The 25443-nt window shown below is 37.1% G+C and overlaps 1 protein-coding gene and 1 pseudogene across 1 annotated transcript in view; both read right to left on the bottom strand.

Annotated features, from left to right (window-relative positions):
- MYO3B (myosin IIIB) overlaps positions 1-25443 on the bottom strand; it is a 342946-nt gene that overhangs the window by 42038 nt on the left and 275465 nt on the right. The gene's annotated exons all lie outside the window — the stretch shown is intronic.
- On the bottom strand, positions 23593-23701 carry LOC112470814 (annotated as a pseudogene).

Raw genomic sequence — 25443 nt, 5'->3', positions numbered from 1 at the left:
AGGGAAAGGACATAACAGTTCAAATGGAGTGGGACCAATTCGTTATCCATATAGAAAAAAAATTAAATTCTCTCTGTCATATATAACAATAAATTTGAGGTGGAGTGAGTACCTATATGTGAAAAATAAAATATTAAGACTTTTAAAAGATATAAAGTTTAGTATATTTATGAGCTTCGAGAGGAAAAATTTCTTAAACAAGGTACACAAAATATAAGCAATAAAGAAAACGATATTGATAAAACTATGTTAAAATTAAACCACCTGTTCAATAAAAGATATTATTTATAAATACAGATGATAAGGCACAAACTATTAGAATGTATTTGCAATGCATCTAACCTGCAAAAAATTAATATCCACTATATAGAAATAATTATTACAAATCAATGAAAGACAACTCAATAAAAAATAGACAAAGGACATTAATAGGAAGTTTGCACAAAAGAAATTTAAGTGCCCATTAACATATGAGAAGGTGTACATCATTGTGATTCTGACTGGAAAATTTTCTTAAATCAGAACATTGAAGTATGGAGAAAGGAAGGATTATGCTTTTCTGGTGTGAGTGCAGATTTGTACTTTATTTTTGGAGAGCAATTTGGCAATATTCTAAACAGAAGATGTACATCTTGTGTGTCCCAGTAATTCTTTTCTAGGAAGGTATATACCTCTGTACTTGTAAGGAGACGTGCATGAAAATATTCATCACAGAATCATTTTTAAGTGAAAACTCATGACATAAATGCCAATGAAAAAGAAAATAGATACCGTTTGTTTCAAAAAATTAATGAAATAGTGCTACATGTATCGACATGTATAAATATTGAAAACATTTTAAACAAATAAACTTACAAAAAATAAAAACCTTGCAGAGTGATAAATATACAGTTGACCCTTGAACAATACCAGTTTGAATTGTGAAAACAGTATTTTTGATCTGCACTTAGGAATTGGCAGATGTGGAGGGCTGACCATTTGTGTTGTTCTATGCCATTTTATATAAGAAATTTGAGCATCCTCAAATTCTAGTATTTGAGAGGGGTCCCAGAACCAATCCCTTGTGGATGCCAAGGGACAATTGTAGTTAAGTTTTGTTGTGGATGCCAAGGGACAACTGTAGTTAAGTTTTGTTGTGGATGCGAAGGGACAACTGTAGTTAAGTTTTGAGGGAGTTAAAAGTTAGACTCAAATTTTCGACTGCACGGGGTTTGGCATCCCTAACCCCCACATTGTTCAAGGATCATTTATATTCTGCATTTATATAAAGTTTCAAAACCTATACTATTTATGCTTTGTGGGATCTGAAGCTCATTAAAAAAAAGATATAAAGAAAAGAATTTAAAATATAAAAAACATAAAATATAAAATTAGATACAAATTGAATACTCACTCTGAATAAGATAAAATGTGCAAGAAATTATACATTTTTAAAAGCTGAAAAATACCACAAACAATAAAATCCAAAAAAAACAATGTAATCTTAGTTATTTGACGCACATTTATAATACCATTTTAAAAATATTTGTTAGCTTCATTCCAACTCAATTTTATAATAAAATTTTTTATAGTGTAAAAAGACAATTCTATCTTTCTCTAGCATGGCTGATCAACAAATCTGAGGAAAAACAACATTTCAGGGAAGATTCTTTAAGCATCACAACACTGTAACTTCTGTCCTTGCATATCAGGGTGGCCATTTGACCTCTCTGGGCAGGGCAGTCCGATCATGGTCCCTGAGCAAGAAGCATTCTTCTCTCAGGGCAGAATACCTGCTGGGATCTGGGAGGCTATGCAGGTAGTCTGGTTAGCCCCAGGCCCAGTCAGTCCAGGCCCAAAGAGGTCCCTTCTGCTTGGGCAGGGTTCCAGACCTTCAGTCTGTGAGGAGGGCTGCTTCCCTGACAATGGCTCTGATTACTTCTGAGCCTTGGGAGAAATGGTGGGAGTGAGCGTCCCTGAGCCTAAGATCCTTTCGTTTCAGGATAAATTGGCTTCTGCCCACTGTAGGGGAGGAAAAAGTTTTCCTCGACCCTCTTAGGGTCTCTGGCTGGGTCTGAAAATTAAACGGACAAAGACAGACTAACAGGAGAAAAGCAAACAAATTTATTTAATGTAAGTTTTACATGACATGAGACCCTTCATAAGGAAATAAAGACCTGAAGAAACGGTTAAAGCTGAGTGTTTTCATGCTAGGTTTGTGAAGAGTGGAAAGTGGTGAAAAGTTGTGATAGGACAAACGTGAGCTAAGTGTAGTAACCTGGAGGAAACCTAGCAAGATGTGTTAGTCAGGACTCCTCGCTGAGTCCCTTTGGAGATAAGGACGCTCCTTCCCTCCAGGTATAGGGTGGGAACCTCTCACGTAAGGGTTTTATGATCTATTTCAGAGGAAGGTCAGAAAGTCCTCCCTGCACATTCCATTTCTCAAATTCCTTTAGCTTGAAATATTCGATGTGCCAAAGTGCTATATTTTGGGGTAGTGTGTCCTGAACCCCATCGGTAAAAAGTTACACATTCAGTAAAAAGTTAAAAACATGGTAGAAAATGAAATGAAAACTCCAGATAGTGATTACCATAGGGATGAGAGGAAGGATAGGATTGGGATAGGGTAATGAGGGGTGGGTTCAACAGTATTTAAAATTTTAAAGAAACTTGAAGCAGGTAAGGTAAGATGTTAAGACCTATTGTGGGGGTGTTTTCGTACTATTTTTATTATTTTCTGGGTGTTATAAAATACTTATTATGAAAACCTGAGTACTGTTGGGGTTGTAACACGCATGCTCAAATAACTTGAAAAAGTCTTGACCAATGAAAGAGTATTATTTACAAATCACTAATCTTTAAATTTGGTGATGCTGATCCTCCAATTCTTTGCTGGTCAGAGTTTCTCTATTTTACACAACCAAAAAGTGTATTTTATTGCTTTTATAGGAATAGTTTCTTCTATAGTAACAAGCTGTACAAACATGCTGAATAATTAAATTCAGTTCACAAACTTTTAGTTTGCCCAGAATTTATGGACTAATTAGAATATGAGTTTCTTAAAACAGTAACATGTTCCTCATACTGTGTAGAATTTCTGTAACAAAGTCATTTCTCTAATAAAGTGCTAAGTTCTTTGGAACTACTGCTAAAGATCCAAGCCTTCAATAAGCTTTCCAGACTCTCCCTGTAATGCCACCACCATCTGGGGACAGCACAATTCCTGGGGGCGGTCTGTTGAGTTAGACCATAATATCTTTAAACTCTTTAAAATAAGGTTCACAAGTGAATGTGAATATTTTAGCAGTTAGTTCAGAGAAATGAGTGAAAATTGTGGATAATGCAGTGAATAGATTACTAGCCTCGTATAATTAATATATTTTAAACAAGGTATAAATTACATAAAATGCAAATTTTAGCAGTAATTAAGAGTGTTCACTGTATTTACCTTAGGATGCTTTTGAAATCCTTCAGCAGAAAATGTTCACTAAGTTTCCAATATCCTCTCACAGGGAACTACTTTTGATATTATTTATTTAAAACAAAGTACTTCATAGCAGCTCAGGAGAGGGTGAAACTTCAAATACAGATAGTTGTTCTGTTTTTAAAGTCCAAGCCAGCCCTTAAAATAATGCTTTAGGAAAATAGATCTAATTAAAATTAATCTGCTTGGTCACCCTTTTGGCCACCCCTGTCTCTTCCTCCAAAACTACCCGTCTTAGGTCCCTAGACATACAACCCTGAGTGACCTCGTATGCACCAGAACCTACTTTCCTCTCAGGCTGACAGTTTGGTTGTGTTTTGGGGAGGGCACATATCCCTTCTACTTCTTGGTAATGAATCTTTCAGAATACCTTGAATAGGTATTGTTTATGTAATCTTTTTTAGAGAGGGCATAATATTAAATTTATCTCAGAAGTATTAACCAGGAAACACATACACACGCACGCACGCATACACACACACACAGGCATTCTCATATACCCTGCAGTTGTAGAACACTTTGCAGTTAGAGCAAAATCTTTCCTCTTCACATTTAATACTTGGAAATGCTTGAGGTTTGAGGAAGACATTTTCATTAAGCGTTTGATGTTGTGAAGGAGCTCCAGGCAGTGTAAGACTGCTTTGGTTCACACTTCAGAGACTCCTCAAGATTTGGGAAGAGGAACTCATGAAATGTTTCCCTGTTTAAAGTTGCTTACAGGAAAAGGAATCTTCTAAAATTTAAGATATTCCATTTTAAAGTACACAGGAATATTAAACACTATCCAAAAGCCATGACACTCTGAAGGTTAGTAGGGACCCACCATCTCCTTTGAGGAACTCACGTACTAGTAATCTTCAAACCAATACTGATAAATGGGGTTGCTGAGTCATAGATTACCAGAAATTACTCATAAATCCAGAGACTGAAGAAACCTAGCTTCCGTTTGTGAGCTAGCAATATTAAAATAAAAATGGAAAAATTTTTTCAGTCTTCAGATACTAACCAATTAGTCCATATCTAGCTACCTATTTACTATACATTTAACCAGCATTTAATGACTGTCTATCAGACCACAGAGGTCATGAAAGGTTCCACTGGGCATATAAACATGAACCAGCTACAGACTGTAGGTCTGTAGGGAGCAATAAATCAAAGATAATGAGTCCATTCTGGATTTTTAAAGTTACTTCATATATAATTACAATAGTTTTATGTAGAATTTTTGCTTCTTGTCTTCTTAACTTTGAGTTCTTATGGTTTGAGGTTGCTGGTACCCAAGAAAGGAATGCTTCCACCAGGGGATGCAACAACGGCTTCACTGATTTGAAAGATGAAACTGCCACTTGGCATTTTGGGCTCTTTATGCCCCTGAACCAACAGGTATAAAAACAGATTGCTCTGTTAAATGAATCGATCCTGATTTGGGGCTACACAATGGAGGCCAAGATGACTCTGTCTGGAACCCAGGACATTCTCTGAGTACCTCTCAGTACTTCTATATCCAATAGTAAAAGTTAATGGAAAACTACAATAAGCAGAAATATGCAGAACCAGTGAAGATTCAGACCCTTTAGGAATGAGGTTTGGGTTACCTTGCCAGGTAAAGATTCTCACAAGCTGAGGTCTTGGCTGAGATGTCATAGAGTAAGGAATAAGTAAATTATAAGCATCAACTGTGGCTTTATGATCATTTCATTTGCAATAACAAGAACTATAGCAGCTATACGTATTTTCTTCTTCCTTTTTTTATGCACAAGTATGTATATACAAGCATATTGATTTCTCTTTCTTTCTTGCCCTAATACTATTAATACTGTTAGCTCCACACTCTTTGTGATGATTGGATAGGACCTTACAAATCACAGTTTTCTTTTGCCACATGACTCTCTACAGGCTCTGCCAACGAGGGGTGGGGAAGTGCTAGAGGGAGACTACATGGCTGGACAGGGGAAGGTAGGACTACTGACTTCTTCCTGTCTGCTTCTTGTTCCTATCAGCATTACCACAGCTACAGATTTTATCCTGACAGCAATAGTTAACTCCAATAGTCGCACTTAATTCTAGTTTGCAGTGTCCCCATGCCACTAGAACCAGCCTCACTGCATCCCCTCAGATACCAGCACTAGCTGGACAGTGACCCTACTCAGAGGTCTGGATTTCAGCTTTGTAAGTCCCCTCTTTCAAGCCCAACTGAAGAGTTGTTAAATTCTCTCGCTAAAGTAATTGGTATGGTTTCTGTCTCCTGACTAGACCCTGACTACTAAAACGAATATTCATTCTACTCCTTCCACAATGCATAGCAGTCATGTATTTGGGAGAGACTAACTCTGCCCCTGATCCAGAGATGGGCCCTAGTAGGTCTAAGTCAGCATAACGCCATTCCCTACTTTACAGTAATTGGTACAGAACAACCCAAGCATCAGCCAATCAGTGCACAGCATTCCCCTGGCCACAGGAATTGGTCAGGGTTTACCCAATCAAATTTTGGAACAAGGAAGCTCTATCTCCCTGAACAGGGTTTTATTTAGATATAAGGTCCTACAAGGGCTGCAGCCATTTTGCCATCTTAAGAGAAACCAAACTGAGGGTGAAGCTGAACCATGGAGGATGGCAGAGTCAAGGGAATTGCAAAGAACAGAGCCAGAAGTCCTGATGAAGTCATGTTTCATGTACTCAGGACATTTCAATTAAGTGAGCCAATAAATCCTCTTTATTGTTTCAACTAGTTTGAGTTAGGTATGCAGTTACTTGCCAGCAAAAGCTTTACAATGAAGTCATGTTATAATTAAACATGTATGATCATAAAGGACCATGCAGACTTATATTAACATGAAATTTTATGTACATGAATCGAGCACTCGCTATATAACCTACAGGAAGTATATATTAAAAAATGATTAAGTCCTTCACTTTTGTTTGAATTCTTAATCTAGAATTATCTTTTATAACCTGTTTTCCCCTCTACCTTCAAAATTCCAAAAACTTTTATCTGAATAGGAAAAGATTTTCTGAACTTGTTTTTTTTCATCATAAAGACATAGGTAAATCTGTTTATTTTTTATTTTTTGGTTGGTATTTCTAATATCCTGGGGATAAGAATTCAGAGCCATTAGAGCACCTGCAAGTTAAAATTAATCACAACCTGGACACTACTACACTTCCATCAGCCTCACCTTCATTTACTTATGTTAGCATGTTGATAGGCCAATCAGGAGGAAAGGACCTGTAGACGATCTGTTCTTATTTCTAGAAACCTGAGATCTCAAAACTTTCCCAGGCCTCCCGCTGCCCCCTCTCTGATTAAACATCTTGAAAGCCTTGGCCTCTTAACTTTGACTCTCTAGTGAGGTGCAAAGACGCCAATAATAAAAATCGCCCCTCACATTTGCATAATGCTTAAGTTTTCAAACTGCTCTATGCAGCTAACTTAACTTGAATACTCAAACTCCCCCAGAAATGGACAGGGGAGTTATTGAGACTTTACTGACGTTGAGGGACAGGGCTGGACTGACTTATCTTTCTGTCTCCAGGCTAGTCTAGCAAAGTGACCTCAGCATAATTATGGGTGACTGGGAAATGTTGCTAGTGAATGAAAATGAAAGACAAGAGAGCTTCAGCAGAGCAACTTCCCTTAAAACATTCTCAGGATTGTAGAGCTAAGTGGTAGAACTAGGACCAGAACCTAGGACTTTGGGCTCTAATTCTTTGCCCTTTCCTTACATAAGGCTATGGCCAACTATGAGAGGAAGCTCTTAAGGCCTGGAAGATACTTGGGGGAGCAAAGAAGTTCCCCTGGAGGGGGCTGGTTAGGGATATGTCCTCACAGAGAAAGGCAGACAGTTAACCACCTAACCAAACCTTCATAAATTGACTCTTTTTCTGACAAAGCTGACAATACAAATGTTTCTCCTTCTAGCTACCTTGTTCCACATGTGGGGCTCTCTCATAAAGGATTATTAGGATACCAGGCCTTTGGTGTTTTCACATATTAGCCTACAGAATTGTCTGTGGATAAAACAAACAAACAAACAAACAAACCAGAAAGGAAAGGGAACATACGAAATAAAAGCAATTTGAAGAGTAAAAAAAAAATTTAAGACGGCCTGCCAATCATGCTGCTTATATCTAGTGGTGCCCAGGGAGGAAATGGAAAGAGAACTGTATAGGTAGGCTGGGGGGCCTGGGGCCAGCTGGGACTCTGCCACTTGTTGCTGTGTATATTGAGCAAGTTGTTAAGTTTTTGGAGTCTTCACTGCTTTTGTAAAATAAAAGGTTGGTCTATTCATAGATCTCTAAAGATCCTTCTAGCATGAGATGTTAGGAGGCAATGGGCATGGTAGAAAGGGGTTTTCTGTTCAAAACTTGCTCCTTACTATGTGTTAGACTTGGGACAAATTATTTAAAAAAAGAATTCTTATCTTCCTATTATTAAAGTATAATATATACTATAGAAAATGTAGAACACATAGGTAAGAATATTAAGGTAGAAAATAAGGACCGCTTATAATTCTGTTACCTAGAGGTAACTATTTTGTGGTATTTCTTTCTATAATTGGCAAACTACGACCCTTGGGCCAAATGTGGCTCACAGCTGTTTCTCTGTTGCCCATGAACTAAGAATGGTTTTCACATTTTAAATAGTTGAAAGAAATCAAGAGTAACAATATTTTGAGGCACCTGAAAATTATATGAAATACAAATTTCAGTGTTCATAAGTAAAATTTTCTTGGAATACAGCCATAATTATTTGTTTACATACTATCTATGCTGCTTTCACAACACAACAGCAGAGTTGAGCAAGAGAGCTGTTGGCCCACAAAGCTCTCTTTACAGAAAACATTTACTGACCCTTGATATAGATAAAATAAATATAAATATGTGGTATATATAAATATATGTGAAAATTACATTGCATATCATATTCTACTTTTTTCTCTTAACATTTAAATATAAACACTTGCTGGTAACTATAAATATTCTTTGTAGCATGATTTGAATAATTCCCTATTATTACATCATTTAAGATGTACTTTAAACACTCTTTGTTGGACATTTGATTTATTAAAATTTTTCATTTAATTTTCACAAATAGCGTTAGGCATAAATATTTGATTATATATCAGATTATTTCCTAAAATTAGATTCCTAGACGTGAGACAACTAGCAAAAAGTGTATAAACAGTTTTAGATACTCTAAAAAATATACCAATTTGCACATCCATTATTCTCAGTGAATGAGACTGCTTTTCTCCCTGTACTTTTCTGAGTAATTATCATTAAAGGAAAGAGAAGGGGGAGAGGAAGGGAGAAGAGGAAAGTGAGAGAAAGAGAGAGATATTAAGATTTGATGAGATTGGTATTAGATCTGGGTTCATTTGCCTCTCTGAGCCTATTTTCTCCTCAATGAAATGGGGGTAAGAGCTCAAGAACTAAAAGGTTTGCTTTGAGGATGAAAAAAAACATTAAAAAAGATGTGAAAGCACTTTGTAAACTGTTAAATCACAATCTTTGTCTCATAATTATTATGAGTCTATGAAAGCTATATATATTAACTAGCCAGTAATTCACCCTGCAGGAGACAAAACAACTCACAACTGTCCTGCTTACAAGAGAATCTGGTCTTAACTTTACAAAGAGCATTTCGTCCCTGTGTTACATTCTTAAAATTAGATCCATGTGTTTTTTTAATTAGTATTTGATACAGTATTAATATTCTTATTTATCTTCTGCTTGCCATATGGATTAAATTCTCATTACCTTTGATCTTAATACTTTTAAAATATGTAAATCAGCAGACACCCTCTTTAAAGCAGTGTTTGTATCCCTGTCTATTATTGCCTTAGGCAAAAGGAAAATATCTGCATTGCAAAAAATCCCCAAATTGTGTCGAAATCCTGAAAACCATATATTAGACTGGTCAATCTCAATAAATTAAATAATGGCCAACTGAAAATGAAGGCAATTAGAATGAAGCACTGCTTAAACCTGACAAATGTTAATGAGTCCCCACCATGCATGCATATCAAGATGGTCACATTTCAGGGCAAAGTTAGTTAAGTCTTTGTAATTTACTTAACTTCAGTAACTAGAATACAATAAAGCTTTTCTGATTAACAAATATAAGCATGCTGTATTAAATGCTTTGGTGTTCTGAAGCAGTGCGGGGTGAAAATCTTTTTGTTTGTTAGTTCTGAGCTGTAGCAAGTCATTTCACTTTCTTGATCCTTAGTTTCTTTTACTATAGAAAGGTGTGATTAGGCTGGCAAATTCTAAGGCATATTCCACCTCTAAGCACAAATAATAAACAATAACAAGGCAGTTACTGAACATATTTTAAAGGAACTTTAAGCTTAACTGGGATTATAGTTACTAATTAACTCAAGAAGGACTGGAGAAGGAAAAGGGTAACTATGGTTGATTCATGGAAATTAATCTTAAACAGAACCATTAATATATCCTATTTGTGACCACACTTAATCTTTTAGAAGTTTTATTTCCTTTTCTTAAAAAAAACATATTATAAAAAAATGCATTGGCATTATCTTTTCACTTCCTAACTTGAAATATTCTTCTAGCTTATGCTGGGACAGCCGTTCCTTCCTTTAGAACTTATTCAATTAATGGTGCAAAATATTTTTAGGAGAATTTTGTGTCAATCAGAGATCTACAACCTGTATGCCACTAAATGCCACAAATTACTCTTTATTTGTAAGGCTAATTGCCTTATGTCAGCTGTTCATTTTACTTTGGAAAACAAAGTTTCCCAGACTTATAACAGAGTTGATAGCCCTTTTTGGACTGTAGGAGGGCTTCTGTTCTTAAGTCCAGATGTGTTTCTTTCTAGAAGAATGAAATCATGTGTTCATTTTGAATCAATCGCCTAGGTAGCCATTATACAGTTTCTTGTACTTTGACAAGCATCCTACATCCTACCAGTTACTAGATAATGGAGTTTGATTCTCCATTCAGTCAAACTTTACTGATACAACATAGTCTACATGCATATAGTATCTTCTAGAAGCAGTCCAATTTCTAAAATAACAGATATTTTTATAGAGAGTAGTTCTGCTATAGTTTACAATCTAGCTTAAAAAAATTATACACCTTGAGGCCTATCTCTGAGTAGTAAAATACATAGAAACCAGCTTGGTGCCTCTCTACTAATTTCATCTTTAGTTTGGCCCCATCCCATCTATTCTCCACATGTTAGCCTGAGATAATGTTCTAAATGAGCATGTCATTCCTCTGCTTAATATCGCCAATTGTTGTCCATAACTTTCAGAATAAAGATGGTACTCTTTAGCTCACACAAGGCCTTTCCTGATCTGACACCTACTTACCTCCCCAGCTCTTCTCCTACTGTTCCTCAGAGCTCAGCCTATGCTTCTATACAAGAAACTCCATCTGCTAGCCCTATAAGAATCATCTCAGGTACATCTTCTCCTGGAGCCTTCCTTAACGTTCAAATCCAAGTTAAATGCCCTAACACTGGGCTCCCATTTCATTCTGTACATAACAACGTAATAACAGCTATCCCATCTGCCAGCAGGCACAGAATTATACTCATCTTTCTATTTATATGGCCTGGATCATAGCAAATGACAAATGAGTATATATTCAAAGGATGAACAAATCTTTTAGTTGCTCTTGCTCAAAGACATCCACCAGCGTCTCTCTTCTTTTTTGTTTTTTTTTTGTTTGTTTTGTTTTTTAGAAATTACTCATTGCTATTTGAAAGCCAGCTAGTCTGATAAATTAAATCTAACTGTTATCTACCTTGAGAAACAAAAGGATGTGTTAACATCAGGCTTTTAGGAGGTAATACTAAATCAGCAAGGGAGATCTTATTGGTGAGTCTTTCAGGATGGTGGGATAAACTCATCTATTTCACAAAGATTGAGTCCCAACTACATTCCTAGCACCACATTAGGGAGCAATGATAGGGAGAGGCTTAAGGAGAAGGCTGTGAGAACTTCAAATTCCTGCCTATCATTTACAGATGGGTTGCTGGGGTGCCGCAAATTTGCAGAATAAATGTTTATACTGATATCTGTGCAACAATTGACAACTGTCTAGAGATCTGCAAAATCACAAAGAAAAACCGCAAATAAAAGAATTCAAAATTTAATTCAGAATAAAACACCAATTGTTGTTTCTTCAAGAACAAATAATCAGAATGGTTATTTGCTAAATAAAATTGGCCCTGCTAGCCATACAACAATGAATAGGTCTACTACAGACTAAAAGTTTGTGTTCTCCCAAAATTCATATGTTGAAATCCTAATCCCTAATGTGATATTATTTGGAGGGGTGGAGACTTTGGGAGGTGATTGCAGCCTTAATGAATAGAATTAATGCCTTTATTAAAGAGACCCAGGAGAGCTCCCTCGCCAGTTCTGCCATGTGAAGACACAGCAAAAAGACCCTGCCTATGAACCAGGAAGTGGGCCTTCACCAGACACTAAATCTATTGGCACCTTGATCATGGACTTCTCCGCCTCTAGAACTATGAAGAATAAATGTTTAAGTCACCTAGCCTGTAGTATTTTTGTTATAGCAGCCCAAATGGACCAAGACTGTATTATGACACTGAGTAAAGAAACGTGTTTGCCAGGGAAGATGGCAGAGCTTGGTGGTCCAGTGTCCAGGCTTTGCAGTGAGAAAAGCCCCAAGGGAATCTTGGTTTTGACACTTCTGGCTATGTGCATGTGAACACCTAACCTTTAAGTGCAGCAGTTTCCTCATCTGTGAAATGGGGATATTCTGTTATTTTGTTCACAAATATCCAATATAGAAAAGATTACTTTAATGTCCAGGAACATGTAGCTATCTAGCAGAAGGGGTGGAGCTCAATAAAAAGGAAGATAAACAAACCACCTCAATTCTAATTCTTCAAACCACTGTTTTGCTTGCTGGTCTTCTTTTCCTTTAAACACCATTTCCATGATCCTGTTACAGCAGCTGGGAGAAGTTGATTTTCTCTCCAAACTGGAAAACTCTTTCTCTTCAGCCAAGAACTTGCTTACAAGATCTAAATCTGATTTCACAACATTTGAAACAATAGTTCTGGCAGTTCAGTACATTAACCTTGGATCTTCCTCCAGAATTATACCAGTATCTGAGTCTCCTTATCCTCTTCCAAATTAGTCAAATTAGGTTTAGGTGAAAGCGTTTATCGGATAATCGCATGTACAAATAATTCACATCACGTTGTAATAAGGGCGTTGTTAAAAGAGCCAGATCCCACAGAAAAAAGAAAAACTGGCAAAATAGTCTGAATTCTAGAATTTAGGGACTCTAAACATCTAATATTTAGATCCGTGGTCCATGGAATTTTCACAGCCTTCTTTTAAGCCTTAACCCTGATATTCCAAGATCCAGTTGAAACAAGGCATTTTCATGACTCAGTTTTCTATGGTGATGACTCAAAACTTAAAGCTTGAGAAAATAACGCAGGCTGGTTTTCAGAGTTAGTCTGTCTCTGTCTGTCTTTGTCTCTCTCTTTCACAAGGTCCCAGGAAGAAATGACTCTTCTGCTCATGGGTTAACACATAATTCAAGTGCTTCATGGATTCCAGTGGGACATCCTTCAGAGGCTGCTGGTGATTAAGTGGGTATCTTATTATACAATTTTTTTTTTTAACCTAAGACACCATATTAGTGTAAAGAGAAAAACATGTTCCTTAAATATTGCTGGAAGTTGTTTTTTTCCTGGAGAAATGCAAAAATGATACACTGACTTTAGCTAACTTTTAGAAGGATGGGTGAAATGCCTACCTAAAAGAAAGCTAAATACAGACAAGAGGAAACAAAGCTGGCACTCTAATGTTCCCTGGAATAATGTTTAGGTCCCAGGTAATGGGGAAGTGTAAGCATAGCATAATGATTACCAAACAAAAAAGTGACATTAACAATTTTATGAATTTCTAGTATTTTAAGATTTTCTGTTTTTTTTTTTTTTTAAATTTTATTTTTTTTCTTTCCTCCCATCCATCCTCGCCATCAGGTTTCAAAGGAAAAAATGGCAGACTAGATATCTAACAATACCTTTGGATATTAAACACCAACTTATCTAATAGGATACATATGTCACTGACTTCATTTGTTGTATACCTTGTCGCTGGACATCTAACCTTTCAAAGAAACTGTTAGTTGGTTTCATCAGCTCTAATATCATGGCCAGATTCCTAATACAGTAACTGCACTCTAGAATCTAAATATCTAACTATTAAGATCCATGGTCCATGGAATTTTCACAGCCTCCTTTTAAGCCTTCACCTTGATATTCCAAGATCCTGTTGAAACCACTGTTCAAAGTCACTGCAATCTCACTGACAAGCAAAGGTATTTTAGGGACAAAAGCCTGTATCTCTGCAAAGGTGGTGAGGCAAATTACAGAAAACAAATTGGGCAGCTGGACATTTTAAAGAGCTATGGTTCTCATCTCTCTTTTGAGCAAAAGAAGATCCAAACAAAGTCACACAACAGCTAAACCAATGCCATCTGTGTGGAAACCATATTTTAAACACAAATAAAATCAAACGCTCCATATGCTCTCACTCTTGAACATTTGCTAGGACATTTCTGAGTATTTATTGTTAGAGAGTTAGTAGAGTCAAGCAAAGAAAGCAAAAAAGCCCGACATGAAGTCTGTGGCCTTCTTCCATGAGCCGGCTTCCACATTCTGCCCCTGGTATCACCACACGCATTGTGTATTCTATTTGGGAATCTGCACTATTCTCTTTCTGCCTCTGCTTATTTATTCATAAAATAATTTTACATGCCTCTTCTTCTGGAATTCAGGGATTTTGCAAAGCATATCTAGAAAGCAGGTTTTTCAGCCTCTGCCGTGTCATGACACATGTAGAAACTGATACTATTTGTATGGCACAGCCAGGGAAATGGGTGCGCTGGTTGCCCAGATCTACCTTGCTGCTTCAGTATCTTGGCACAAACACAACTCATCCACAACCCAGCAGTGCACTGCAGCACATCACTTGAAGATCTATTGTAAAATGTACTTTTTCTAGGTGATGTTAATACCATTACTTCTTCAAAGAGTTGCCAAATGGAATATGAAATTTTTACTTGAAGCACATAAAAATGTGCATGACTCTTTATCATCCCATTCCTAGATCCCACCAAGTTTTTTACAATTTGAGTCTGTGTTAAGACTAATTAAGACCCTACTTTCCAAGCACTTGTAGTTATTTCTGTTCCCTATACTAAGCAATAAAAGGTGTGGCTTTCCTCACAGTGACATTCCATTTGTGACTTGCCTTGTGTGTTATTTTTACCATTGGACTTTTTGCCTGGAGGCCTCTCAGCACAATGAGAGGAGCCACTCAGCAGATCATTCCCTTCCAACCTCAGCCAAAGGCCCCCAAACAAAACATGCTGATCAGAGGTGAAGCTCCGTGATTTGTTCTTTGCTGCTCCGATTGGAGCTGTACCCTATTAACTTTCTTAAGCATTTCATTATGTGACTTTTTTATTTGAGCAAAGGAATGTTATCATTTTGGGTCCAAAGAGAATTTCAAACATCTCTGTAGTCCCTGTCTTAGAGTCTCCCACAATTCTAACATCACCTAAAATCAACAGGTAGAAGAGAAAACTTACATTTTCAATTGAGAAACTTAAAAAAAAGATTTTGATTTTATTAACACATCTAGTTATGATTTTGGTATTAGAATGAGAGTTTCAGTAGGATATATTATTACTATTATAATTGGAAATAAATAATAACAATAATCAAGTTTATAACTAAACATGAAGTTTATAACTAAAGTTACTCCCTCTTCTTCCTCTACTGCATCATTTTTTTTTTTTTTGTTCTTAGGTAACAGACTCTGGAAAGACAAGAAGACATCCTTTTCATGACAATAAATGCAATAAATATTGTTTTCACTGAAGGTTGCTTGCAAAAATTCTACAACCTGTTTCCCATATGCTACTGAGCTAAGTGTCTCATTTAAAAATACGACAATATTAAAGGTTAGATAGTTGAAAAACGCCCATGTTAACGTTCTAAGGATCTAAGTCTGTGACTCAGGCATAGAATGCTACAGTTTTTCTTCAGGATTGCTGCCCTACTCTCAAACCTGGACTCAATCATGCTGAGATATAAGGAACTCATGCACTCTACTAATCTTATTGTCTTCCAGGAGGTACCAATAAGACAGCAGGACACTAATCAGAAACATTTGAACTCCAGAATTACACAGAGAAGATTTACTTACTGAGAGTGAGACCTTCTTCAAAATGCCAAACCCATTCACACTTGGTGTATAATTTTTTTTCAAATTGATCTTTCTTTTTCTAGTACAATCTGATAACCCCATAGAATTCAATATTTTAATCATTTTAGAGCAGGTAACTGTAATAAATCAATAAAACAGAATACTGTTGAGGAAATTAGAATTTTCTCACTGGCCACTCATAACTCCTTCCATAAGATGGTTAATAGTAGTTAGTTGCTAGGGTAAGCAGAACTTAGAAAAATTCAAGTGACAGAATTCTAGCTGTAATGCATATTCAAAATATAATTCAAACATAAGCTTTATTTTAACATATTGCCTACACGATTTACATGGTAAAAATTCTTAGGCATTAAAATCAACAAAATAATCATGCCATAGCCATATTTTAAAATTTGTTTTTTCTTACTCACCATATTATATACTTAAACTGCATTTTCTATACAAAAAGTCCTTTTCAGCATTACTTCATCCTTTCCTTTGTAACATAAATAGTTAAGAATAAGTCTCTTAACCTTCTATTTTAGATGCTTTCTTACATTAAGTGATTCAAACACATTGTGTTGGGAATTGCTGAGAAAATAACTTTCAGAAGTCTCTAATTCAACATATTTTCATCATTAAAATCCAAGTGTATTTTAATGTGCTATAACCTGCTGATAGGAAGACCAATATTTCAGGTTGTCTTCACTGATTACTGTAGCCAAATTCTTTTGCAACAAGGGTTTGGGGATTTTTCAGGTGTGTTATGGGAAAAGTGTTTGAACAGAGGAGGAGAAAGACTTTAAAGCAAGCTACACCCCGCCCCCCCTTTCAGCAAGGCCTAAGACCATCTCTCTAGACCATGCAAATTTATCTAAAATGATTATGTTTATCAATCGGATGACCCAGTTTAGTTTTCTCTTATCCAAAGCATTGCATAGAGCTAAATAAAACACAGAGCAACCTGATTCAGTCTACCTTGTCCCCTACAGACTTTCTCAAGGCCCACTACTAATCTATTTCTCTAGTCTTGCTTGGAGATTGCATTTATTTTCATAATGAATTTGATTGTACAAAAAAAAAAAAAAAAAAAAAGACAGACAGAAAGCAATCCGATCCCATAAAGTCTCCCACTGTTGTAGACAGATGGCCATGCCCCATCTCTTAAGCTCTAGTCTCATGGCTACAACTGTTGACCAGCAATATTTACAACATGTGACTAAAATGCAAAATGTGAGATGCTTTTTGAAACAAAACTAATTTCCCCCAAAGAGACTACTCATCTGAATTAATTTATCATTTGATAAACACTTATTAAGCACCTACTGTGTGTGAAGAACATCTCTGTTTCTCTTCATCGACCATCATTCTCAGAATGACTGAGAATTAACACCGAGTTCCTGTTATACTTCATTACAACCAGTCACAGAATCGTATGCATAGCTTCCAATGTTTTTATCTTAATTATGCACAGAGGATACATTTATGGAGCAGGTATTGCTGGGCCAAGTGATATATTGGCAGACTGCCCTCCAAAGAGGATGTTTGCCCCGCCACAAACAATATTATGAATGCTCTTGTTTGCTCGTTTTCCTGACAGCCGATGTACTATGGTGACAGGCAGCAATAGAGTAGAGAGTATAAATCCTACTATTAATGCTAGGATGGAGGCTCCAGCCATTTCAGTTGGATAGTAAAGGAAAGGGAGACCTAGGGGACTAGAATACTTGGGCAAAACGGCTGCAGAACTTAGGTTATCATGCTAATAAAACCAATTCACCCACACTATCTTAAACGCTTTGCAAATGTAGTTTTTAATAGTTATATATTATTCCACAATAGAGCTGTATAATATTTATTTAATTGTTCTCTTAAGTTTTTCTAGACTTTAAAAAATGTAGATTCTGAGTGAATTATTGGGATAAAGGATCTGAACATTTCTTAAAGGCCATCAATATACATTGCACAGTATTTTTGCAAAACTCTCCTTTATACTTCCACTAGCACACTAAGTGTGTCTTTTCCATTTCTTCCATTTCTGGACTCAACCAGCAATAGCTTCATTTTGTTTGCACAAACTATTTCCACAAAACACACTTGGGTATTTGCCTTGGAATTTTATAATCATCTCTTGTAAGTGAATGTTCTTTAGCCTGCAGGCTTTGATATTCCATGAAGGAGGATCTGGGGCTAAATGTGATCATTCAGGGAGGAATATCTGATTCATATGACTTGAAAATTCCTAAGTTCAGACACCAGCATGAAACAATGCCCTGGGCATATGTGCCTCAGATGATTAAATTCTGTCTTATGTAAACACTGCTAGTTGTCTACTCAACATCCATTCTTCCTTGCTTTCTTCCCATCTGAAACTTTATTTCATAGCAGGCATAATGCGATCAACTCAAATATATTTTCCAGCTTCTCCTGCAGATAAAGGAGGACCATGAGATGTAAACAGAAGTCACTGGTAGGGCTTCCAGGAAAATCTTTTTTGCCCTTTTGTAAAGAATGAAGCCACGATGGCTGGAGCTCCAGAAGATAGCTTGGGATCGTAAAAGAGAAGCCAAGAGAATTGTAAAGACTTGGCCTTGCCTGACACGCTTGGTCTTCTGAACCAATGCTAGAAACTTCTTACCACCCTGGACTCCCGGTGACATGCAGAAAATAAACATTTACCTACTGAAATCACTGTATTTCAGTGTTTGTTTATTGAAGCAGAGAACAATTACTAACTAGCTGATGCACTATTCCAGAGAAGTATTTTTCATTGTGGGAGAGGGTATGAACTTTATATCAGGAGTTGAAGTTATACTGGGTCTTTTTAAACGATGTAGCATTCCTTCCTTCCAGGTCCATTCTCCATCCATTTCTACCATGTTCTCTGTCCCAGAAGCTGACCAGTATGAACTACTTTGGCTTCCCAATACAAATCCTTAGCTGGAAATCAGAAGGAAGGAAGAGAGTGAGGAAAGAAGGAGCAAATACTCTCTCTTATTCCCCAGCTCCCTCTTGTAGGGTTGTCTTGCGTTGACTATGTCCTTGACTGAAGGTCATCTCTTTTCTCAAGACCCCTATACCCACATGGCTTTCTCTTTCCAGGTTCCAGATGCCATACCCTTTCCTTGTCCCTTTAGGTGCATGTGGTTACAGCTCCACTTTCACTAGCTCCCAGGGAACTATATTATCCCTAATGGCTTCTCTACAGCCTTCCCATAACCTTTAAAAATAATCCCTTTATTAAAAATATCGAATTTATCCTAATTTAAGTGTGCAATCTATTTCTTGCTAGGCTTCTGTCTAACACATTCCTTGTTTTATCTGTGTATGTGTATATATATGTATTTTCTAGGATTTGTGAAAAGGTCACAGGCCCATACCTCCAGGTCTCCTACATAGTTTCTGTATCAACGTAAAGAGTGTCAAATTTAACAGGAAAACACTTTTAGGGGGTGAATAGACTCAAAGGAATATGTAAAATGTTAAAGTGGAGTTGACGATCAAGTTTTGAAAAATACTTTCTTAAATGTAGAGACAGGAATCATTTTACCAGTGATAGGGAAGATGACAAATATCTGTCCATGCACAAAGGGGAGAGACAAACAATGTGATGTACTTTTTTCCCAGTGCCTTCCCACAGTGTTAAACAGAAGGTGCTACATGAAGTGGGGTTCCATTAATGGACTGAATAAGAGGATGCAGTCTAGTGTAAAGAATGAACAGCCTGCAAGAGATGACAAGAGCCCTGGTCCCCAGATAGCAACTTAAGTTGAAAATCAGAAGGCAGAGCGCAAGTGTGATGCTGTGAGCTGATCTACTCTGGGCGTGAGTAAATACAGCAGTAACAGACAAACAGAAAGAACACTTTGTAATTTGATCCTTGGAGATTTGGAATGGATGCTCGGATGTTCTGTCCCTGACCCATACCCCAAACATTCAGACCATGTGTAATGAGTTAGCATGTGAACTGTCCTTTGGAGGCAAATCAGTTAAGAACAGAAACAAGCCTAGAGCTCTTTGCACTTATCTGATTTCTGCACCAATGCAGAGTTTGACATTTAAAGTTGGTGTGTGTCCATTGGGAGAGTCTAACCATTGTGTCCTGGCACAAAAACGTCTCCTTTGAAATTAGGATAGTGTGTAAACTCATCCCTTAAAAGATTTGTAGATCTCTTGCATTTGTTTCTTGGGTCCGTTTGAATGTGTTCTTTTAAATAGGCTGCTTAGAGAAAATACCTGGCACCAACTTAATGAAAAGAGATATCGTTAATTTCTTCCTTTAAAAAGGAAGGGTCCCTTTGGGAACACTGAGTCTTCATGTATATTAGGTCAGACAAATACAGTCTAATGTCTGGGTAGACTTGATGCAGGACAGGGCAAATTCCCCTGAGTGTGTGTGTGTGGAGTTGGGGGGAGATGGGGGGGTGTGGGCGGGGGCCGGGACTGAAGCCCTGCTCTGAGAGAAGAGGGTTCTTGGCAGAGTGTAAGAAAGAATTCAAACAGACGCCACAGTTAGAGTCAAAAGGAAAGTTTATTAGAGAAGGGGTAACACTCCATAGACAGAGCATGGTCTCCTCTCAGAGATGGAGAGTAAGAGAACCTAAGAGAGACGCAGAGGGCCAGAGACAATAGGGAGAGATGAGGACAGTAAGGGAGATAGAGTAAAGGCACTGAGAGGGACAGAGAGAAAGACACTGAGAAGGACCCCGAATGTTTGGGGAATTCAGTTTATTTATTATTCTTTAGTTCCTGTGAGTGATAGTTTAAAGAGTTTGTTTATCCATTTTCCTTAGCTACAGTGAAGAAGGATAAGAGTATGTAGCATGAAAAGGTAAGAATATGTAGTGTGAAAGGCCTGCTGGCAATTCCTAGTCTGTGATCCATAGGTTTCCCATGGTTTTAGCTATAGAAAATGGATGATTTTATTTTGTGTAGGGTACCACTTAAAGACTCTGTTCTTTTTTTTTTTTTTCTGTTTTCCTTCATGGTATGGGGGAATGGGTTGTTACGTTTTTTTTTTTTTTTCTTTCTGTTTTCCTTCCTGATATGGGGGAATGGGTTGTTAGCAATCTCAGTAGAAATCTTCCTTTGTTCTGCAGGTTTCCCTGGTCTGGCTACAGGGCTGATCAGCATATTGCAGTCTCTGAACATAGCTTGGTTTAACATTTTAATTCTCTTGCCTCTTCCTTACATTAGATTGGCTGTTCTAATTGCTCACTGCTAAGCAGCCAAAAAGACCCTTTTGTACAGTGTAGAAAGAAAATGGGGATCTGAGTCAGTGGGAACTCTAAATATCCCTTATACAATTTAGGTAGATTAATAAAACTTAACTCCCTCCCATTGCATAAACTGTCAGACACAGAAATACCAACAAATTAGTCCTATTCTTCTTAAATGCGGTAAAGGTTCAAGGTGATACACTCTCGAGGCTTGTAGGGACACTGAGAAAAAACCAAGTACAATCTGTAGAAATCATAGCACACTCCATAAGACCTGACAATTTGAACAGAAAAAAGGAAGGAGTTGTTAACTTGGTAATTAGATACTTTTGGAAGTGATTCTCATTTGAGAAGTGAGAAATCGCCACAGGAGCATTTATTAGGCATTTACCATGTGCCAGGCTCTATTCTCATGCATTGAGCCACTATCCTGGAGTCTTATTTTTTAAAGACAAGTCCTGACCCAGAGTTCCCTTAAAGCTGCCAGAGTATCTCTCTCTCTCTCTTCCCCTCCCCCTCCTTTCTCTCTCTCTCTCTCTCTCTCTCTCACACACTTTCTTTCTTTCTTTCTTTCTCACACACATACACACACACACACACACACACACACACACACACACACACACACACACAGAGATTCTTAGGAACCTAGGAATGCATATTGCAGAGCAGGGAAGTTCAATGTAATAAAAGGCTAAAATACCAGCAAAGCTCTGGAAAGATGGGCAAAATATAGAAGTGGAAGGGTTTGGGGGGTGTGGTCAGAGCTCAGGAAAGCTCTGGTTTAGGATAAAGTACAGTGACTTGTAGGGGATCAGGAAGTCACTGCAAATTGTTCTTAGTTGGGAATAAAACTAGACTCATTTAATATCAACTTTTTAATCTTGAACTTCTCCCTCCTGCCATTACCCCAACTTTATATTAACAGTTTTATAATAATTTTATCTGTTCCCCTTTTTTAAATCACAAGTAATTTTAATCCAAATCCAACAGCAGTCCGACCTAAATAAAACACCTAAACCTAATGCCAATAATCCTCCAGGCATGGATTTATGTCTCTTATTTTGCCTTCTTGCCTTGGAGACTAATCAGGACAGAGCCCTTTAATCCTAAACTCTGACCAATGAAAAAACAATTTGATAACTTGGGTGTAATGTAACAGACTTCAGATTCTACAGCTGCACATAAAGCTAACTGTTCAACCCCTTGAGGTTTCTACTTTTCCCTGTTCCTTTGTAGAGTAAAGAGGAAAATATGGGTAGAGGTCAAAACGTCCATTCAAAGAACCATCAAGAATAATCTGGGCCCTGCGAGCTGGTCCAGAGGCATCGCTTCCTTGATTTCTCCCTAGAATGCAGCTCTGGGTTAGAGCTTGGCTCTGGGTTGACCAACTGGGAATCAGTTTTCTCATCTGTAAAATGAGAAGGTTGAGCAAAAGGATCTCAACCAGATGCCCAGCGACGGAAAATAGTCGTAAAATGGGCTATTGTATAGCAATAAAAATAAACATGTTAACCTTAAAAATATAATGTTAAGGACAAAAAGAAGAAACAGGTAGAAACCAAAGGACACATGCTGTGTGATTCCAGTTGTACAAAGCTGATATTTAGAATGCCTACTTAGGTGGTGACCTCTAGGAAGGAAGAAGAAAATCACAATCGAGAAAGAGTATATAGAAGACTCCTGAGGTCCTGGCAGGTACTGTTTTGTGACCTCAGTTGTAGTTCTAATAATTCATTACATTGCCCATTTCTGTTTTAAACTTTTTTTTTTCTTGAAGGCATGTTACATTTCAGAATTTTAAAAATACCTCTCATATGTGAGCTTTTCCTGGTGTGGGAAGGGAACAGGTGGAGGGCTGGAAACACCTTTCTCTACTCTTTGCCCGGCCAACTCCTGATCCCCCTTCAGTTCTCAGGTTCGATGTAAGCCTGTCTGTCACTTCTTTGCTCCCATGAGACCACAAAAGTATTCCTGCCGTAGTACAACTCCAGTGCTCACTTAATAATAGCCTGGTCAAAGGAGATTTGATTTCAGATTTATCTGTCCATTTCTCTTGGAATGTAAACTTCACAATGGCAAGCCTAGGTCTTGTTCTATTGTATATCACCAGGACCCAACATAGCACTTGCCACTTAGTAGCTGCTCAATAAACGTCTGCTGAATGAGTAATAGAGATGCATTTCCTCTCTCCCAGCGCTCTTTCAATTTCAACCAACAATTTTTCTCTTGTTAAATAGTTTTTACTGGAAGCAGAGAACTCCAGAGTTTTCCTAATCATTCTAGGAGTTCTAGTTATTAAGGAGCATAAGTGGCTAGGAAATAAGTCAAATAAAAAATGAGTACTGAGAAAAAAAGTCTTATCATGGTTCTGTACACAGTCATATAAGAAAGTTTTTTCCTCACTTATTTAATTTTGGACTATGTCTGTCTTGCCTCCATAAAGCACTCAAAATCGATTACATTTAATTTAGAGAACACACTCATGTCACAATTCTCATGTGTTCAACTACCGAATAATCAATTATCTTGTTCTTCTCAGGCTCTCCTCACTTTCTCAGATAGGTAGTGGGTGCTAATAAGACAAGATGGAGGTCAGGTTTGTTTGTTTGTTGTTTTTACTATTTATTATTATTATTTTTATTATTATTATTATTATTATTATTTATGCCTACAGCACCTGCTTTTCCTAGGTGGTCTCCCATCCAAGTACTAACCAGGTCCGACCCTACTTAGCTTCTGAGACCAGATTTGTTCAGGGTGGCATGGCCGTAGACCATGGACCGTGGCTCCACTGGGGCATGAACCCAGGACCTTCTGCGTGTAAAGCAGATGCGCTAACCACTACACTATGGAACCACATCCAGGAGGTCAGGTTTATTTAAAAACATTTTTCTCCCTGATGATATAAGTAAAAATTTATTACTGCTGTATAAAAACACTGTTTAGAGAATGAAAAGCCAGGCACAGACTAGGGGAAATATTCGCAAAGCACATATCTAACAAAGGACTGGTATTCAGCGTATGCAAAGAACTCTTAAACCCCCCAAATAAGAAAACTAACACAATTTTAAAATGGGAACAAGATCTGAACAGACACTTCAGCAAAGAAGATATACAGATGGCAAATAAGCATATGAGAAGATGCTCCACATCATATGTCATCAGGGAAATGCAAATTAAAACAACAATGAGATACCACTACACACCTATTAAAATGGCAAAAATTCAAAACACTGACAATACCAAATACTGGTGAGGATGAGGAACAACAGAAACTCTTATTCGTTAAATGAGTTTTGTGACTACAAAATGGTACAGCCACTTTAAAGGATAGTTTGGAATTTTCTTACAAAGCTAAATATACTCTTACCATATTATCTAGCAAATACACTCTTTGGTATTTACTCAAAGGAGCTGAAACTTATGTCCATATAGAAATCTGCACAAAAATGTTTATAGAAGCTTTATTCATAATTGCCAAAACTGAGAAGCAACCAAGATGTCCTTCAATAGGTGAATGGATAAATAAAATGTGGTACATCCATATAATGGGTTATTTTCAGCAATAAAATGCGATGAACTATCAAGCCAGGCAAAGAAATAGAGGAACTTTAAAGGCATATTGATTGCTAACTTAAAAAGCCAATCTGAAAATGTTTTATACTGTCTGATTCCAACTATATGATATTCTGGAAAAGGTAAAACTATGAAGACAGTAAAAAACAAAAACAAAACAAAACAAAAAAACAGTGGCTGCCAGGAGCTTATGGACAAGGCGGGAAGGAAGGAGGGATGAATAGGTGGAATGCAGGGGATTTTTAGGCAAATAAAATTATTCTGTTTCATATTGCAATGGTGTATATGTATCTTACATATTTGTCGAAACTCACAAATTGTATAACATAGTGAACCCTAATGTGAATTATGGACTTTAGTTAACAGTAGTATGTCAATATTGGCTCATCATTTTAACAAATGAGCCACATTAATGCAAGATATTAATAATATGGAAATTTTGGGAGAGCAGAAGTAAAAGAATATATGGAAACTCTGTATTTTCTGCTTAAATTTTATGAAAATCCAAAACTACTAAAAAAAGATCTATTAAATAAAAAAAGAAAGAAACTCAAAAAAATTATTACTCCCAATCTTGGAAAACAAAGGCAAAAAGCAGAAAAATCACTCCATTCTTACCATTATATAACGGTATGTTTCATTTTAAGTTGAAAAGAACCCTTTAAAATGAAACAAACTAGGCAGCTAAGGTTAACAGGGTAGCCTACAGAATGTGTGCTGTTTTAAATACATCAAGTAAGAAAAGAATTTAAAAATAAAATTACTCTTGGCATGTTATCCAGCCATGCCATCAACATCCAATTCTGGAAGCCAAGTGCCCTAACTTGACTCACACACCCCCACCTTGCATTGTTTGACAGCTGCACTCCTGATGTCCTGGGTCAATGCCAGAATCTAACTCGGCATCGAAAAAAGTGCATCTTGACCTAATGCACTCAGG

The sequence above is a fragment of the Pteropus alecto genome, unplaced genomic scaffold, assembly GCF_000325575.1.
Source record: "Pteropus alecto unplaced genomic scaffold, ASM32557v1 scaffold3, whole genome shotgun sequence".
NCBI lineage: Eukaryota > Metazoa > Chordata > Mammalia > Chiroptera > Pteropodidae > Pteropus > Pteropus alecto.
Note: the sequence above shows the minus strand (reverse complement) of the source record. Positions and strands in the feature narration are given on the sequence as shown.